Consider the following 17,878-nt stretch of genomic DNA (forward strand, 5'->3'; position numbering starts at 1 on the left):
AAAAAAACAAGGGAAAAAAACCACAAATAACATACAAGGGAATCCCCATAAGGTTAACAGCTGATTTCTCAGCAGAAACTCTACAAGCCAGAAACAAGTGGAATGATATATTTAAAGTGATGAAAAGGAAGAACCTACAACCAAGATTACTCTACCCAGCAAGGATCTCATTCAGATTCAACGGAAAATCAAAAGCTTTACAGAAAAGCAAAAGCTAAGAGAATTCAGCACCACCAAACCAGCTCTACAACAAATGCTAAAGGAACTTCTCTAAGTGGGAAACACAAGAGAAGAAAAGGGCCTACAAAAACAAACCCGAAACAATTTAGAAAATGGTCATAGGAACATACATATTGATAATTACCTTCAACGTGAATGGATTAAATGCTCCAACCAAAAGACACAGCCTTGCTGAATGGATACAAAAACAAGACCCATATATATGCTGTCTATAAGAGACCCACTTCAGACCTAGGGACACATACAGACTGAAAGTGAGGGGATGAAAAAAGATGTTCCATGCAAATGCAAATCAAAAGAAAGCTGGAGTAGCAATACTCATATCAGATAAAATAGATTTTAAAATAAAGAATGTTACAAGAGACAAGGAAGGACACTACTTAATGATCAAGGGATCAATCCAAGAAGAAGATGTAACAATTACAAATATATATGCACCCAACATAGGAGCACCTCAATACGTAAGGCAACTGCTAACAGCTGTAAAAGAGGAAATCGACAGTAACACAGTAATATTGGGGGACTTTAACACCTCACTAACACTAATGGACAGATCATCCAAACAGAAAATTAATATGGAAACACAAGCTGTAAATGACACAGTAGACCAGATACATTTATTTGATATTTATAGGACATTCCATCCAAAAACAGCAGATTACACTTTCACCTCAAGTGTGCATGGAACATTCTCCAGGATAGATCACAGCTTGGGTGAGAAATGAAGCCTCAGTAAATTTAAGAAAATTGAAATCATATCAAGCATCCTTTCTGACCACAACGCTATGAGATTAGAAATCAGTTACAGGGAAAAAAACGTAAAAAACACAAACACATGGAGGCTAAATAGTACGTTACTAAAATAACCAAGAGATCACTGAAGAAATCAAAGAGGAAATCAAAAAATACCTAGAGACAAATGAAAATGAAAACACAACGATCAAAACCAATGGGATGCAGCAAAAGCAATTCTAAGAGGGAAGTTTATAGCAATACAAGTCTACCTCAAGAAACAACAAACATCTCAAATAAACAATCTAACCTTATACCTAAAGGACCTAGAGAAAGAAGAACAAACAAAACACAAAGTTAGTAGAAGGAGAGAAATCGTAAAGATCACAGCAGAAATAAATGAAATAGAAACAAAGAAAACAATAGCAAATATCAATAAAACTAAAAGCTGGTTCTTGGAGAAGATAAACAAAACTGGTAAACCTTTAGCCAGACTCATCAAGAAAAAGAGGGAGAGGACTCAAATCAGTTAAGATTAGAAATGAAAAAAGAAAAGTTACAATGGACACTGCAGAAATACAAAGCATCGTAAGAAACTACTACAAGCACCTCTATGCCAATAAAATGGACAACCTGGAAGAAATGGACAACTTCTTAGAAAGGTATAACCTTCCAAGACTGAACCAGGAAGAAATAGAAACTATGAACAGACCAATCACAAGTTATGAAATTGAAACTGTGATTAAAAATCTTCCAGCAAACAAAAGTCCAGGACCAGATGGCTTCACAGGTAAATTCTATCAAACATTTAGAGAAGAGCTAACACCCATCCTTCTCAAACTCTTCCAAAAAATTGCAGAGTAAGGAACACTCCCAAACTCATTCTACAAGTTCACCATCACCCTGCTACCAAAACCAGACAAAGATACTACAAAAAAAGAAAATTACAGACCAATATCACTGATGAATATAGATGCAAAAATCCTCAACAAAATACTACTAAACAGAATCCAACAACACATTAAAAGGATCATATACCATGATCAAGTGGGATTTATCCCAGGGATGCAAGGATTCTTCAGTATATGTAAATCAATCAATGTGATACACCATATTAATAAATTGAAGAATAAATCCACAAGATCATCTCAACAGATGCAGAAAAAGCTTTTGACAAAATACAACACTGATTTATGATAAAAACTCCCCAGAAAGTAGGCATAGAGGAAACCTACCTCAACATAATAAAGGCCATATATGACAAACCCACAGCAAACATCATTCTCAATGGTGAAAAACTGAAAGCATTTCCTCTAAGATCAAGAATAAGGTAAGGATGTCCACTCTTGCCACTATTATTCAACATAGTTTTGGAAGTCCTAGCCACAGCAACCAGAGAAAAAAAAGAAATAAAAGGAATACAAATTGGAAAAGAAGTAAAACTGTCACTGTTTGCAGATGGCATGATACTACACATAGATAATCCTAAAGATGCCACCAGAAAACTACTAGATCTAATCAATGAATTTGGTAAAGGTGCATGATACAAAATTAATGCACAGAAATCTCTTGCATTCCTATACACTAACAACAAAAGACCAGAAAGAGAAATTAAGGAAACAATCTCATTCGCCGCTGCAACAAAAAGAATAAAATACCTAGGAATAAACCTACCTAAGGAGGTAAAAGACCTGTACTCAGAAAACTATAAGACACTGATGAAAGTAATTAAAGATGATACAAACAGATGGAGAGATATACCATGTTCGTGGATTGGAAGAAACAACATTTTGAAAATGACTATACTACTCAAAGCAATCTACAGACTCAAGGCAATTCCTACCAAATTACCAATGGCATTTTTTACGAAACTAGAACAAAAAATCTTAAAGTTTGTATGGAGACACAAAACACCCTGCATAGCCAAAGCAATCTTGAGGGGAAAAAACGGAGCTGGAGGAATCAGACTTCCTGACTTCAGACTATACTACAAAGCTACAGTAATCAAGACAATATGGTTCTGGCACAAAAACAGAAATATAGATCAATGGGGCTTCCCTGGTGGTGCAGTCGTTGAGAATCCGCCTGCTAATGCAGGGGACACGGGTTCGAGCCCTGGTCTGGGAGGATCCCACATGCCACGGAGCAACTAGGCCCGTGAGCTACAACTACTGAGCCTGCGCATCTGGAGCCTGTGCTCCGCAACAAGAGAGGCCCACGCACCATGATGAAGAGTGGCCCCCACTTGCCACAACTAGAGAAAGCCCTCACACAGACACAAAGACCCAACACAGCAAAAATTAATTAATTAATAAACTCCTACCCCCCAACATCTTCTTTCTTTTTTCTTTTTTTTTTTTTTTGCGGTACGCAGGCCTCTCACTGTTGTGGCCCCTCCCATTGCAGAGCACAGGCTCCGGACACGCAGGCTCAGCGGCCATGGCTCACGGGCCCAGCCACTCCGCAGCATGTGGGATCTTCCCAGACCGGGGGATGAACCCATGTCCCCTGCGTCGGCAGGCGGACTTCCATCCACTGTGCCACCAGGGAAGCCCCAACATCTTCTTTAAAAAAAAAAGAAAAGAAAAGAAATATAGATCAAAAGCCCAGAGATAAACCCATGCACCTATGGTCAACTAATCTATGATGAAGGAGGCAAGGATATACAATGGAGAAAAGACAGTCTCTCAATAAGTGGTGCTGGGAAAACTGGACAGCTACATGTAAAAGAATGAAATTAGAACACTCCCTACACATTAGAACACCATACACAAAAGTAAACTCAAAATGGATTAAAGACCTTAATGTAAGATACTATAAAACTCTTAGAAGAAAACACAGGAAGAATACTCTTTGACATTAATCACAGCAAGATCTTTTTTGACCCACCTCCTAGAGTAATGGAAATAAAAACAAAAATAAACAAATTGGACCTAATGAAACTTAAAAGCTTTTGCACAGCAAAGGAAACTATAAACAAGACAAAAAGACAACCCTCCGAATGGGAGAAAATATTTGCAAGTGAATCAATGGACAAAGGATTAATCTCCAAAATATATAAACAGCTCCTGGAGCTCAGTATTAAGAAAACAAACAACCCAATGAAAAAAATGGGTAGAAAACTTAAATAGACATTTCTCCAAAGAACACACACAAATGGTCAAGAGCCACATGAAAAGCTGCTCAACAACACTAATTATTAGAGATTTGCAAATCAAAACTACAATGAGATATCACCTCACACCAGTTAGAATGGGCATCACCAGAAAATCTACAAGCAACAAATGCTGGAGAGGGTGTGGAGAAAAGGGAACCCTCCTGCACTGTTGGTGGGAATGTAAGCTGATACAGCCACTACCGAGAACAGTATGGAGGTTCCTTAAAAATCTAAAAACAGAATTACTATATGACCCAGTAATCCCACTACTGGGCATATACCCAGAGAAAACCATAACTCAAAAAGACACATGCACCCCATTGTTCATTGCAGCACTATTTACAATAGCCAGGTCCTGGAAGCAACCTAAATGCCCATCGACAGACGAATGGATAAAGAAGATGTGGTACATTTATACAATGGAATATTACTCAGCCATAAAAAGGAACAATACTGGGTCATTTGTAGAGACGTGGATGGACCTAGAGACTGTCATACAGAGTGAAGTAAGTCAGAAAGAAAAAAACAAATATCGTATATTAGGGCATATATGTGGAATCTAGAAAAACAGTATAGATGAACTGGATTTCAAGGCAAAAATAGAGACACAGATGTAGGGAACAAACGTATGGACACCAAGGGGGGAAAATGGGGGGGGGCCTGTGATGAATTGGGAGATTGGGATTGACATATATACACTAATATGTATAAAATGGATGACTAATAAGAACCTGCTGTATAAAAAAAAACAATAAATAAAAATGACAAAAAAAAAAAGTGTAGGATTTTCACTAAGCTGAACCAGCAGCAATATTTCTAAAATTCGATCAATGGCAGGGCCCAAGAGTGAGGCCTAGTAAAAAAGAAGACTCAGAGGAGCCTGACTGAAGTTTGGTCTTTGTCACTATGAATGGCGAGGGAGGGAGTGGGGCACAGGCAAAATGCCAAGAATTGGGCACAAAAATGGCATTATATTTCTCAGCAGCATGGCTAAACCTGGAAAATAATGGAATAGTATCTCTAAAACTCTGAGAGAAATTGTTTCTCAATCTAGAATTGTATATCCAAGTAGCTTGATTCAAGTGTGAAAGTCTCCTGAAAACTTTTTTTTTTTTTTTTTTGCGGTACACGGGCCTCTCACTGTTGTGGCCTCTCCCGTTGCAGAGCACAGGCTCCGGACGCGCAGGCTCAGTGGCCATGGTTCACGGGCCTAGCTGCTCCGCGGCATGTGGGATCTTCCCGGACCGGGGCACGAACCCGTGTCCCCTGCATCGGCAGGTGGACTCTCAACCACTGCGCCACCAGGGAAGCCCTGAAAACATTTTTTGATTATTCTTAAAAAATTATTTTCTACGTTCCTTTTTTTTTTTCAGGGACATACATAGGATATGCTTCAAGTAAAGCTGTCAGCCCAGAAAAACATACCATGAGAGCTTGCTGCCTGTGAGGGGAGCAGAATATATGACCCCAAAATATGTCACTTTGGCATGTGGATTATTTTGAGCTGAAGGTAAACAAGACCCAGCAGACCTAAAAAAAAAGCAACTTTTACTCCCTTAATTACCTAAAAGAATTTAGATGGAGGACCTGGCCCAGAAATATAGCTATTACCAAAGATAGTTTTTTATCCGAAAGACCAAATGTAGGCAGGGCAAACATCTAATTACCAAGCATCTGCTGTTCTTATTCTCCTGTGAATTTCCCTCTTCCCCTTTGAAGCCCCAGGCCCCTACCCCATTCTTTAGCTCAGTATGGCATATAATCCTCAACTGCCCAACTTGCTCTTGGGGCTCAAATCTTTGGGGGTCCCATAGATACAAAATTAAATATTTCTCTTGATAATCTGTCTTATTTCAATTTAATTACTTATTTCAATTTTAATTACTTTAAAAACCTAAAGGGGGGGCTTCCCTGGTGGCAAAGTGGTTGAGAGTCCGCCTGCCGATGCAGGGGACATGGGTTTGTGCCCCGGTCCAGGAAGATCCCACATGCCGCAGAGCGGCTGGGCCCGTGAGCCATGGCCGCTGGGCCTGCGCGTCTGGAGCCTGTGCTCCGCAACGGGAGAGGCCACAACAGTGAGAGGCCCGCGTACCGAAAAAAAAAAAAACCTAAAGGGGAAAGAGGGAAAATGCTCTGCCTCTATACCTGCAGAAAATTATTTAGCCTTTAATAGTTTAGGGAAATTAAAGTAAAACCAATTATTTTACGAAGGGTTTTGGAATAAGAATTATAAACGAGAGAAGGGGAGACCTCTAAAAAGGTGGGAAATAATACTTTCCTCGTGTTTAAATTTTTTAATTAACATTATCTTTTATTAAGCTTATTTTGCAAGATAAGTATCCCATAAATGCTTCTATCAATACTCTCTTCAGATCTTTTAGTTTAATTTTTGCTGGCAGCAACATTCAATGCAATCATATAATTGTGTGACCTTTTCGGTTTCTAAGGCATGGTAACCTGATAATTTTTCTTTTAGTTTTTCCATGTAAACACTTCATTGTGTTCAATGGGGCATAAGAATAGGAGCCTGCTTTTTATTCAGTTACCATATAGTTAAGTCACTTTTTGTTGCATAATAGACATCTTACTGATGCTAACTTGGCAAATAAAGGAATTTATTGAATCACATGGATTAAAAATTCATGTATGACTTGAGGCCAGGGCTCTAACTACATCAGCATAACCAGGCTTTCTCCTTCTCTCCACCCTGTTGCTTAATGGGATGTCAATGAGGCAAGATAATTAATCCACACCTTTCATGTTCAAGCCTAGCAAAAAATATAAAGAGCACCTCTTTTAGAAAGCTCATCTTAGAACCCAAATAATTTACTTTGATTGGCCCGCTTAGGTCAGGTGACTTTCCCTGAAACAAACACTATACCCTGGGAAATCAGGGTCACAGTTTTCATGCTGTAGAGTCTCATCTGGACACTTGGCCAGAGAATAGGTAATCCAGTTTCCCAAAGGAAAATTGGCATATTTTTTCCTGTAGAGGGGGAATATATGCTGGGCAAGCAAAAATATCACACATATGTTACAGCTCTTAATACATTCAAAAGCCCATTGTTCTACTGTCTCCACCGAGCAGAATTCCCAAAGAAGAATTTACCTTGGGTCAACTAGATGCTTCTCTTGGTAAAAAAAAAAAAAAAAAAAAAAAAGTTTAAAAATTAACACACAATTTCTTTTTAAACTTATGATCAAATCACATACAAATGCATATTATCAAGTTCTACATAGTCATTTGGAGTCTTTATAGAGTCCTTGCTCAATGTTTTTAGTAGCTTATAGTTATGACAGAAACTAACTATAAATGTAAGGAAAAGTTGTGATTTTCTTTCCTCAGAGGATGTGCATTTCTACCTGCAGTTTTCTCTTGAATATCACCACATTCTACCCTCAGCTTTGATGATGAAGTATAAGGGTTTTCTTTCACATCGATGCCCCCTGGGTTGTTGGCTATAATCAGCCCCCCGGCAGGAAGCTGGGTATTCTGGGGAGTCACGTTGCGTGTCTCTGAGATCAGATGAGGAGAGCAGCTCCATGGAGGCCTCATGCATATTCCAGGAAACGGCTAAAGTGATGTGGTTTTCCTCTTTCCAAATAATTAATTTTCAAAAATTGGCATGAGGCTCTGCTATTTCTGTACTTGCATAAGATAAACCACTCTTGTTCTGTTCAGCTGCACATCTGCCTGTGGAGCACTGGGTTAATAAGTTACCCCTGCCATTGCCACCCGTGAAGGACTGGTTAGGGCTTTATTTCTACAGAAACAATCCATTCTCTGCCAATGCATCTGAAGGTCAGACAAAGAAGCATAGCTTTTCTAGTTTCAAACCTCACATTTTCTTTTCTAAATGAAAGTTTATCACATTTGTTTATCCAGTACCTAGTAGAATTAAGGATCCTCTCTTTAAGAGATCATAGTCTGGTAGAAATTCTGATATGTTATTATGCTATACAATGATTTAGGAATGTATTCTAGAATCTTAGTATATATGCATAGCTAATCTCCTAGATTAAAAGCTGTCTTTGGACTTCCCTGGTGGTGCGGTGGTTAAGAATCCACCTGCCAATGCAAGGGACATTGGTTCGAGCCCTGGTCCGGGAAGATCCCACATGCTGTGGAGCAACTAAGCCCACAAGCCACAACTACTGAGCCCGTGTGCCACAACTACTGAAGCCCACGTGCCTAGAGCCCATGCTCCACAACAAGAGAAACCACCGCAATGAGAAGCCTGCGCACTGCAGCGAGGAGTAGCCCCCGCTCGCTGCAACTAGAGAAAGCCCGTGTGCATCAACGAAGACCCAATGCAGCCAATAATTAATGATTTATTTACTTATTTATTTTAAAAGTTGTCTTTGATATTAAGTAACCACCAAAAAAAAATTCACTTATGTATTCATGAATTCTGAGAAATATTTTTAATATATCTACATATATACATCTATATTTATATATATATATTTATTTTTAATGCATCAAAGACATTTTGATACATTTAATTAAAGCATTTTTCTCCTATTGAACAAATCCCTGTTCTTTGGTTTCATCAAATCATAATGATTATAATAATTTGCAAATTTAAAAAAATTAATTTTAAACTTCCTTAGGGTATACATGGTTTGATAATTCTTTATATATCTTTAGATTCCATTATCAACTTCTCATAATTCTTTCCTGATAAAGTGGATTGGGGATGAACGGAAACGACAACTCTAGAGGGGAAGCAAACTTTTGTTTTGTTTTGTTTTCTGGTCATTTCTTGAATGGGATTTCCCATGTATGGCTTGGATCTTGCAGCTAAAGAGAAGTAACTCATGGAAGAAGATATTTAGGAGCTAATTTATATAAGACGAATAAATCCAAGACAAGAAGAAACCTTTAGGGTTATAAATTATAGGATTTTTCCCTATTATAGATCCAAGTACAATAAATAAAAATAGGGATTTATTTTCCCACAGATTGAAGTACCAGAAACAAATCTCCCATGTGGAACCTGCTCTTTGGCACAGCATCGGACTTCTCCCTTGATGTGTAAAGCAAGAAGTAATGGAAAAAAATATCCCAGCTGAATGAAAACCACAAGTGTCTCTGATGCCCTGGCCCTAATGGCTTTTATTCCTCTGGCAAAAACTTTTTTACCCTATAACCAAAATAACTGTCTGAGCACATTGTCTGCAGTCCTTTGCAAGACTTTTAAAATACTTTCAAATATAGTTTAACCCACCAAAGAAGCAACAGGTCAGATTAGAATTTGAGGCTACAGCAGTAATTACAGGTCCCTTTGGTTGTTTAACACATAACAACTCATCCGGGGAAGGCTGGTATTAGAGTAAATTAAATTACAAGATAAATTTGTTAGACAAGTGTACTTCCACTAGACTTTTGAAAAAGAATCCAAATGATGGAAACATCATCCACTATCATTTGTTTCACCAACCCGCAAAATCTTCACTCAAATATTAGGATCAGTTATATATTTATCAGTTATATATTTATCAACTCATGTGTGCTCTCAAAAGATAAACTAAGGCATAGGGAATAGACAGTGTAAAGTGGGACTTTAAGTTACGTATCAGGGAAACACATAAGTCTTTGAGAATCTACACTGAAGATCAAATTTAAAACTTTCACTTGATTCTGGAAGGCTGAGAAAGCCCAGGGAAATAAAGTGCTAATAAATGAGGAAGTAGAAATATGCACTGAAATGCAACAGAATAAGGAAACAAATGTTATCCAGCTCAAGATACACTTAAAAAGATTTAATGTAGCTGGGTTCTAACATAAGACTTAATATTCAGGTTTAAGAGGTATTTAAATTTTTCCCAGCTCTGTGCACTGAAAGGTCCTAGAAGCCCAGAAGTAATTACACCCCCGGAGCAATTAGCACACCCAACACCCAGATCTTTATTCCTAAATACCATCCTCTATTAAAAGGAATCAGGTATCCCTGGAGAAATGACAGATTCCAGGGTTGGTGCAGGGAAGGTACAAGATGAAACTGAACATTTTGGGTCAGAATGTAAGGAACTGCTAAAAATACACTAAAAGTTAAAAAAAAAATTGACATGTCAAAAGGATACATAGAGCCAGCTCAAAGGCATTCCCACTGGGCAAGTCAGAGACAATTTAAGCATCAAAATAAACAAGGTCCATAACACATTATAACCCACTGAATAAAATAATAATCCATATTGACAATAAATAGATGATTGATAAATAAATAAATGGTACAGATAGATCTTTCTAACTAGAATGACAACTAATAAATCTAGAAAGATCCAATTAGAAAATCATATGCAACTATCATGATAAAAATTTATTTAGATAAGGCCAATTGATAGATTAGTCTTGGGTGATAAGGGTGGTGAGTGAGTTTGGTGAGAAACAGGATATTTCTATAGTTCTACCCCACAAATTATCACAACTATCACACCAATAGTGGAGCACAGCCAGCAATCTACCCAGTAGTGAAGCCCAGGCTGCAACCTTCACATCTTCAGGGCACAGCTCTTGGCCCCAGTGATCACACAACATAGCCTGAGGCCCTGCACCAACTTAGTACCCTGTCTGTGGCCCCACCTGAACATAGAGTCAAGCCAGTGGCACCACCCTGCCAGGAAACACAGCTTGTGATCCTGCCCAACCAGAGGTGATTGCAGAGACCAGCTGGTGAGCCCACCTGACAGCAGAGCACAGCAAGTATCTCTGCCAGACTATGGAGCCCACCCAGTGGCCCCACTTGAATGTGGAGCCCAGCCAGCAGGCCCACCCAACTGTGGAGTCCAACCAGCAGTAACTGCCCTGACTTCAGAGCATGGACAGTGGTCTCATCCAAATTTATCCAAGGAGCTGAAAGATCTGTACACTGAAAGCTATAAAGACACTGATGAAAGAAATTAAGCAGATACAAAAAAATGGAAAGATATTTCATGTTCATGATTGAGAAGAATTATATTCTTCTTGTTTTGGATTTTAGAAAGTTTATTAAACATTTTTGGATTGTCTGGGCTATTGTTCTCCATTGCCAGTGTTCACAGAGTACAGGAATTCATGCTTTGGGGTTGAGAGAGAGAGATTTATCCTGCCTTGTAGTCTTGGTTGTTTCTTATCACACTTAGGGGGTTTGACAGTTTGGAGGAAGCTGGGAGTAGAAGACGTTTCCATTCACTACTGTTTGAGGACACACTGGAGGAGGTCAGACACGCTCTCTGCAGTGACCCTGTAATTGTCCCTACTGGAGAGAAGTATTCTTCTTAATATTTAATATTATTAAAATTTTCATACTACCTAAAGCCATCTATAGATTCAATGAAATCTTTATAGGAAAAAAAGGCATTTTTTAACAGATATAGAAAAATTATTCTAAAATTCATTTAGAGCCACAAATATACCAAATAACCAAAGCAATCTTGAGAAAGAAGTACAAAGGTAGAGGCATCACACTTCCTGATTTCAAACTATATTAAAAAGCTATAGTAATCAAAACAGTATGGTACTGGCCTATACGTTGACACATAGACCAATTGAACAGAATCGACAGCCCAGAAATAAACCCCCATATATAAGATCAACTATTATTTGACAAGGGAGCCATGAATACTCGATGGGGAAAAGATATTCTCTTCAATAAATGGTGATGGGAAGATGGGAATAAAGACACAGACCTACTAGAGAATAGACTTGAGGATACAGGGAGGGGGAAGGGTAAGCTGAGACAAAGTGAGAGAGTGGCATGGACATATATACACTACCAAACGTAAAATAGCTAGCTAGTGGAAAGCAGCCACATAGCACAGGGAGATCAGCTCGGTGCTTTGTGAACACCTAGAGGGGTGGGATAGGGAGGGCGGGAGGGAGGGAGACGCAAGAGGGAAGAGATATGGGGACATATGTATATGTATAACTGATTCACTTTGTTATAAAGCAGAAACTAACACACCATTGTAAAGCATCCAATAAAGATGTCAAAAAAAAAATGGTGATGGGGAAACAGGATATTCACATGCAGAAGAATGAAAATGGATCCTGATCTTACACCACTCACAAAAATTAACTTGAAATTACTTAAAAAAGTAAATGTAATACCTAAAAACTGTAAAACTCCTAGAAGAAAATATAGCAGGTAAGCTCCTTGCCATTGGTCTCAGAAATGATTTTTTGGATATAACTCCAAAAGCACAAGCAACAAAAGCAAAAATTTTTAAAGGACTACTTCAAACTAAAAGTGTCAGAGTATCAAGAGAAACCATTAACAAAAATGAAAAAGCAACCTATGGAATGGGAGAAAATATTTGCAAATCATGCATCTGATAAGAGGTCAATAAAAAGGTAGGAATGTAAATTGGTGCAGCCACTATGAAAAACAGCATGGAGCTTCCTCAAAAAAATTAAAAATAGAACTACCCTATAATCCAGCAATCCTACTTCTGGCTATATATTCAAGGAAATAAAATCATGATCTCAAAGACTTATCTGCACCCCCATGTTCAATGCAGCACTATTCACAACAGCTAAGACATGGAAACAACCTAAGAGTCCATCAACAGATGACTGGATAAAGAAAATGTAATATATATATATATATATATATATATATATATATATATATATATATATATATATATATATTATAACGTTCCCACCAACAATGCACAAGAATTCTCCTTTTTCTACATCCTTGCCAGGAATTGTTATCACTTCTCTTTATACATACAATGGAATATTATTCAGTCATTAAAAATAAGGAAATCCCACCATTTGCAAAAAATAACATTAATGAAACCTGAGGGCTTCATGCTAAGTGAAATAAGAATGACAAGTACTCTACCCCACTACTGGGCATATACCCAGAGAAAACCATAATTCAAAAAGACACATGCACCCCAATGTTCATTGCAGCACTATTTACAATAGCCAGGTCACGGAAGCAACCTAAATACCCATCAAGAGACAAATGGATAAAGAAGATGTGGTACACGTATACAATGGAATATTACTCAGCCATAAAAAGGAATGAAATTGGGTCATTTGTAGAGACGTGGATGGATCTAGAGACTGTCATACAGAATGAAGTAAGTCAGAAAGAGAAAAACAAATATCGTATATTAATGTATATATGTGGAACCTAGAAAAATGGTACAGATGAACCAGTTTGCAGGGCAGAAATAGAGACACAGACGTAGAGAACAAGCAGAAATAGAGACACAGATGTAGAGACTGGGATTGATATACATACACTAATATGTATAAAATGGATAACTAATAAGAACCTGCTGTATAACAAAATAAATAAAATTAAATTAAAAAAAAAAAGAATGACATACTCTATGATCTGATCTCCCTTATGTGTAGAATCTAAAAACATTGAATTCATAGAAACAGAGTGTATATTGGTTGATGCCTGGGGCAGGGGATGGGGAAATGAATGAAGGTGGTCAAAGGGTATAAACTTCCAGTTATAAAAAGAGTAAGTGGGGCTTCCCTGGTGGCACAGTGGTTGAGAGTCCGCCTGCCGATGCAGGGGACACGGGTTCGTGCCCCAATCTGGAAAGATCCCGCATGCCGCAGAGTGGCTGGGCCCCTGAGCCATGGCCGCTGAGCCTGCGCGTCCGGAGCCTGTGCTCCGCAACGGGAGAGGCCAAAACAGTGAGAGGCCCACATACCGCAAAAAAAAAAAAAAAGAGTAAGTTCTTGGGATCCAATATAAAGCATGGTAACTGCAGTTAACAATGCTGTATTGCTAAGAGAGTAAATCTCAAAGGTTCTCACCACACGCACCAAAAGAAACACCTATGTGAGGTGCTGGATGTGTTAACTAACCTTATTGTGGTAATCATTTTGCAATATATACATATATATCAAATCATCATATTTGTATGTCTTAAACTTACACAATATTATATGAAAATTATATTTTGGTAAAGATAGAAAACAATTTAAAACACAAGCAGAATTTATTCTCTCTCTCTCTCTCTCTCTCTCTCTCTCACACACACACACACACACGCACACACAGTTAAAAAGCAGTTGAAAAACCTTAGAAGCAGGGCTGAGGAGTGTAAGCCCTGCTTCTAAGGCCTTTCAACTGCTTTAATCAGGCCCTAGATCATCCCGGATAATCTCCCATAGTTAAAGTCAACTGAATAAGAATTTCAATTACATCTGCAAACTCCCTTCACAGCAATACCCAGATTAGTGTTTGAATAACTGGGGATGTAGCTTAGCCAAGCAGACACATCAAAAAGAAAAAGAGAAACCATCACATTATGAAAACTCATATATATAAACAAGGAGGTTAAAAAAGCTTATTTAAATGTAGAAACTATAGCCATTCATTCAATACTACCACCATCATAAAAAAAAGTATAACAATAAAAGCCAGGCAAACCTTGTAAAAGAATAAAGATGTTTCAATAGGCACAAAACAGACATTTAAGATGAACGTCATTCTTCTTGAGACAAAAGTAAGAAGCTATCAAAGAATAGTCAAACATAGCCATCTGTAATATACTGTTTCAGAAGGAAAGCTTTAGCTCATAAGTCAGGTTCACCATGATAAAAAACCAGAACCTGGAAAATACTGGACATCATAAATGACACAGAGACTGAGAAACAAGAAGTTGTCATATTTTATCATGATTCAAAACAAAATGACTCTCAGTCCTATGCCTTGAAGGGGACAGAGGTTAGAAAAACGCTAGCAGTTGTTTTATGACCTTTCCAGCTTTGAAAAGAAAGGCCTCTTAGGCCAAGCAAAGCCCATTTTTCCCCATGATTTGAAGACCAACAACATTTTATCCTGGTGTGAGAGGTTGATCCTCGCTGTTTGATGGCACACATCTTTTCACAGATGGAGTTGAAGGCAGTGCTTTCCCAGAACCACGACTCTTTTCCTCCTTTACCCTGAGCCTGAAGTGCCTGGGTACCCTTCACTCCAAGTGACTGTTCTCTACAAGCTATAGTTTATCTTTTCTTTTCTTTTTTGAAACACTATATTGGAGAAGAAAGCTGCAGAGCAGCTTTTGTGAGACTCTATTATCAGAACAAAAGGAGGAAGAGCATGCATCAGTAGTTCATTCTTCTTAATAATTTTTATGGACTGAATGTTCTCACTGAGTAGTTAGAGAAGTCACTTAGAAATTCATTATGCAGGGAGAAAACTCAAGATGGCTCCTGGCACTAAGTAATTTTTTTTCTCTGTTAGATCGCTGAAGTAGTTTACCCCGCACCTGGGTGTGAACAAAGCTTAATAAAACCTTGTAAGTGATAACACTATGCTCTCAGATTATTATCTTCGGGATGTCTCTGTACACAGTGCATATAGTAATCTTAAGTATCACTGCCTACACTGAAACAAGCAGAGGCCAGGAAGACCCTGCTGAGATGGAGATATTATTGGGTAGCTGATCGGTTCACTTACTAAGAGGTCCACTCCTACCCACTGGCCTCGCCTGTGAGACCAGACTCAGCTTCAGGGTCTGCGTGTTAGTAGGGTGGGAAAACTCCCATAAAGTTGAAGCTTGAACTTCAATTTACCCAAACAAGCCCTCTCGTGGGGGAGGGTAAGCCTAAAGAAATAACGTTCCTGAGAAGTTAAGACTTCTACAGTAGAATCCCCTCCTACCAGCACTAAAAATGAGGAGTAGGACACAACATGGCATAAGTATTTCCTATTGGCCAGATAAAGGGGTGAGCATGTGAGATTCATAGGAAAGTTGGTGAAGACTCATAGTCCTGGATTTATACAGAGAAAAGACCACAAGGAGCTTGAGAGGTCAAGGGTGAGTCAAGGTCACTAGATGGGTAACCAGGACAGAGTGCTAGTGGCACAGCAGGCCAGTGCAGACAACAGCAGCAGGACGTGTTTTGTACAGCATCCTGGAGAGATAACAGGAGCAGTGGCTACAGCACACAGAAGCAGAGGCACAAAGAGAGGCATAAATCTTATGTAAGGTAACCTTCCTCTTGGGGTCCCCCAGAAAGACTAGAAACGGGAAGGTGTAGGTACCTGCTGAGGCCCTTGAGCTCTCAGATTTCTTGCTGCCTCTGGATGTATTGGTTAAGTCCCCCTATGATCTTAGCTCCGTAGTTCTTGCATTATGCATTTTCAGGCTTTATTTGAGCACTTCTTTTTCCAGACTGGGTCTGAAAACCAGTGGTGTCAGAATAAGTGTGATTTAAAAACCAGACTGGGTCTGGGATCAGACCCAGACCACCTTCAGGGACTTGAACCTTTGGTTCACATCCCCCAATTAAAAAGGGTTACAGCAGGCTCTTGGAACGAGCTGGAGATCTGAAGTTAAAACTGACTAGGGAGGTTTCTCTATAGAAGCAGTTGGCATCTTAAGGTGGACAGTTCTCCCAAGATCGTGGATCAAGATCTTAATCTCCAATATGAAAGCTTTATTCCTTTTGCTTTTTCACTACTTGCCTTTTCTCTCTGTTAATGTACAGGAAGATAAGTTTCCTTATCTCTGGTAGCTTTCACTGAATGTACTGCTAAGGTCATAGCTGCACAACAAAAGTCCTTAAAACTTTCTTGCTAAGGTGGTTTAGATAATAAAATTGCAGAACTAGAAGGAGTCTGTGCCATAGTAAATATCTCTTACTCTACCTAGATGGACACCTCTGGCATTGCAACAAATACAAGAAATGATCAAACAAGCCACTTGGCTAAAACAGGTTGATGCTCCTTCAGGTACATTCTTTGATTTATTTGATGCCAATTGGTTTGATTCTTGGGGGCCCTGGCTAAGGAGTACACTCAGTCTCTTGGTATTATCCTCCTAATAGCTATCATTATAGTTTCCCTGGTGTGCTATATTCTCTCAAAGGTCTTAAATGCATGTTTGCAGCCATCAGCAGTACATCAAATGGTCTCACTGCACTTGGAAAAACAGAAACAAGACAAACAATGAGATGAACAGCAAGAACAATTCTTTCACGATCTGGCATTATAACCTAAAACTTTTACAATGAGACAAGAAGGAACTTAACTCTGATGGTTACTGAGAGTGGGCTAATACCAACTTTTGGTCAATCTCTCATGTATGAGAGGATGAACAAAAGGGTGGAATTGTTAAATTAATAAACAAGGAGGGCATTAGACTGACGTGGCTTTAATGCTGTAGTGACCTATATAAGCAAACCAAAATCTCAGCCTATAAATGCCTCAAGACTACAAAATCAAAATACTGAGGACAACTAATCACAGTCAACTAGGTTTTAAGTTATAGCCAATAAATAATTTCCTTACTTTGCTTCTGCCTTTTCTCTATAATAGCTTCTCCCCAAGCTTTTACTGGTGGACCATTCCTAAACACTTCTGGTTTGGTATTGCCCAATTCAAATCAATTTTGGCTCAAATAAGCTCAAAATGTTTAATATGCCTCAATTAATCTTTTAACAGCATGAACACTCCAGTCCTTCACAGTCCCCACAACTCTCAATTGTCTTTTAACAGTTGTGTTTCATTTTTGTGACTCAGTGACATTTGAGCTTGAAAGCCTCTGCTATAAGTGAGTATGAGGTGGGTCCAGTGGTAGATGATTCAAGGAAAGGCCAATTAAACTGTAGGTCACTCTTCCTGTTACCCCAACTAACACATTTAATAAAAAGCAAGCTATGCTGTATTTCATGTTCTTCCAGGCCTTTCATCCAGGATTCCAAAGCTCATGATCAGAAAAATATGCAGTCCCGATAGCTCTCTTCTTATAAAATACATATATTCCTAGAATCTTTTC

The 17,878-nt window shown here is 38.7% G+C and overlaps 1 protein-coding gene across 20 annotated transcripts in view; it reads right to left on the reverse strand.

Annotated features, from left to right (window-relative positions):
- Positions 1-17,878, reverse strand: part of LOC309804101 (zinc finger protein 226-like) — a 439,178-nt gene that overhangs the window by 286,337 nt on the left and 134,963 nt on the right. The window contains exon 9 of one of the 20 annotated variants that reach the window (XR_014294075.1): positions 16,144-17,017. The exons of 17 other annotated variants lie outside the window; for them this stretch is intronic. The gene's annotated coding sequence lies outside the window, so the exon portion shown is untranslated. Of the gene's footprint in view, positions 1-14,179; positions 17,018-17,878 lie in introns of those variants that run through there. 2 more of the 20 variants (XR_014294076.1, XR_014294077.1) reach the window with 2 other exon arrangements.

This window comes from Mesoplodon mirus (genome assembly GCF_964341445.2).
Source record: "Mesoplodon mirus genome assembly, chromosome: 5".
Lineage (NCBI taxonomy): Eukaryota > Metazoa > Chordata > Mammalia > Artiodactyla > Ziphiidae > Mesoplodon > Mesoplodon mirus.